The sequence below is a fragment of the Mixophyes fleayi genome, chromosome 7 (genome assembly GCF_038048845.1).
Source record: "Mixophyes fleayi isolate aMixFle1 chromosome 7, aMixFle1.hap1, whole genome shotgun sequence".
Taxonomy (NCBI): Eukaryota; Metazoa; Chordata; class Amphibia; order Anura; family Limnodynastidae; genus Mixophyes; species Mixophyes fleayi.
In genome coordinates this window covers 39,363,042-39,366,039 of record NC_134408.1, presented here as the reverse complement: position 1 = coordinate 39,366,039, position 2,998 = coordinate 39,363,042, and positions in this window count along the sequence as shown.

The window sequence follows — 2,998 nt, the reverse complement described above, 5'->3', positions numbered from 1 at the left end:
GTTTTTATATGCCTTTTATTAACATGTTTTATATGTCATCTGTATATGCTTTATTGGTATGTTATACTTTATTCAATACTCACCACATGTACTGTATATTATATACATATTATATATATTTATATATATGTACTCATGGCAACATGACCCCTATGTTTACATAGATATATAGGGACTTGCAATTATGACATTAAAAATGTCACTTTGACAATATCACGTGGGCTCCACACAGGTTGCCCTCATCCAACATGGCCACCGATGTATCCCTTTATAGGGATACTGCCCACACTTTGTAAACTCCTGCTGCATACCTACTCTTTCCACCTTTTTTAAAAAACCTCCAAAGGCACAGGATAGATGTCCCTACAAAAGAATCCTACTGCATCATCCACAAAATAGTGTCTAATGCACAGCCGCTATATCGCGGGCTAGAATGCCGTTTCGCGCATGCGCGATGACGTCATCGCTGACGCGGGCCCAAAATGGCGCCGCGCATCGCATAAAACAGACCTTAACTTTCACACAAGCCACTCTATTACTCCTGATGAAGTTCTTTGAATGAACGAAATGCGTTGAGCCCCTACACCACATCTGGAAGACCACTGGCTGTACTGCTACACCCTGAGACACATACCATTAGAATATCCTGCACTGAGATTCTGTGTGGAGCCTGCTGAGAGACTTCTACTATACAAGGGGATGAGACTGCAGACCAGTCACTTACAGATAAGCCTATTTAAAGCATATATATTGTGAGTTTGTACTCTAAATGCTATACTTGAATAAAATGTTTATATAAAAAATACTACACCATATGGCTTTTTATATATTTCCTTTTATGATGAGCGGATAAGTTTGGTGTCGCGGTTGTTTTAGAACATACATTTTATCCATCGCTAAGGAGAATTGGTTGCAGATCATACTCCGGGATTTCTAAGGAGCTACTATACAGATAAGCGGTTTGATTTTATATATCTGGTACGCACACCACTTCTATTTATTCTGCACGATCAACTTTTGAATATATTTATCCTGTACTACAGTGATTTTTAGTTACCTGCGGTACAGATACAGACACCGTCCTGTTCTAACTCCTCTGGACTATTTCTGTGTACATTTGTGCTTATATGTTTATATACATTGTATACACCTGAAGGCGCCGCCCTTTACCATTTATATCCTACTATGTTATCGGACTAACCATCCGCTTTTAAGGTTGGCTGCCACACGCACGTTGTGGAGGTGTTGCTTTTACTACTATATATTCATCTATTTATTTATTTATTGCCTTATACACGCACATGCAATTTTGTATTTGTGTTATCTTCCATATATTGGGTAAGCGCCATCTGTAGATATCTTGTTTGTTCTCTCTAACTTGTATATAGATTTGTTTTTCTTGAAATGCTAATTATAATAAATCATTTTACTATATTTATATCTATGAGCAAGTGGAGAGACCCGCTGAACTATTGGGTCTTATAATTATGCTATTTACTCTACCATCAGGACCATAGTGAATAAAGAGGGGGCTTTTTTTTAATTTAGTTTTGTTACATTAATATTCCTTCAGTGTGTTAAATAAATAAACTTTCCCAGAGACAGAACCTTTAGTAGAATAGTTCATAGTGCTCATTGTAAAACAAAATCTTGGTTAGTTAGGGCAGGTGCTAATAGACATTATCCATTTTATGTGGGAAAATAGAACATGCTCTCTTAGCCGCTGTCCCTACTCTGACATCTAGCACAGACATCCTTGTGGTATGGCAGCACTCTATAGAGATCAATGATTTCCATGCAAGATTCTGTAAATTTTAGTCCATGGTGATGCCCCTGCTTTCCTAAATTGACAGACGAAATCATATAATTGATCTAAAAATACAATAAATATATTTAAATACAATTTTATTAATATATTCTTACCACATACCATATCAAGTCTCCTTGGGGTTTTCCTATTTTCATTGTCCTGTTCTCCTTTTTCAATAAATTTGAATTGTTTCGTGAATTTCTAATCAGAGGCTTATTAATGCAATTTTATTAATATATTCTTATTTTCTTGACTTCAAAAGCTAGTATTTATTAAAGACGAGCATTTACTATGTAAATCATGTTTAGTGAACATATCATGATCTAAACTTTTCTCGTGGTATTCTAGAATTGTCTCCCACTCCACTTTAGCTGAGATAGACTTATGTTTTCATTTACAATTTGAGACATTTTACTCTTATATATGCATAAAGGCTAAAATTTCTTTGACTTACATCTTTCACAATGTTTCTAGATTTACTATGGATGAAATTATTGATTGCTAATGCAAACTGTATCACCCTGAACAAATGCACGACCCTCCTAGCCAATTTATCACCCCCAGCCAAGTCATCATACCCCAAGCTATTTCATCATGACACCACCCCCAGCCATTAATTTGCCAGAGCTGCCCCCTTTCAACCATGGCTGGTCACAATGAGCCCGGGTAGCCCTTGTCTGCTGGGACCAAAACAAAAAAGTAGGAAACTCTGGTGGCACTAACTCCCCCCTAATTGGTTGATCAGTCCCTGCAAGTGTATAGCTGTACTGCATATGCAGCATTGTTCTAATAATTATGTGGAACACTTCCTCAAGAGTTAATATGGTTGGATTCAGAATAATATGGTTAACATTGTTGGAATTGAAATAACACACTCTCAAAATCCTGGCTAACCACTGTATTCTAAATATTTTTTTCTTCGTTCTGTCTTCTTGGAACCCACTGAGAACGTTAGAATCCATTGTTCTAATAAAAAAAAAAAAGATTTAAAAGCCTCTTAATTCCTTGTATCAGTGGTTAATATCTGACTTGTTATGTATTAGTTTAATGAAGATTGTATAATTGGGGAAGTGGCAAGAATGAAGCGGCACAGATGGGTCCTGGTATCCTTGGGGTGTCAGAAGTGTAACCCCAGGGTCCTACAATATTAGCACTGTACCTGCAACAAATTAGAGTCAGGAGTAGCTC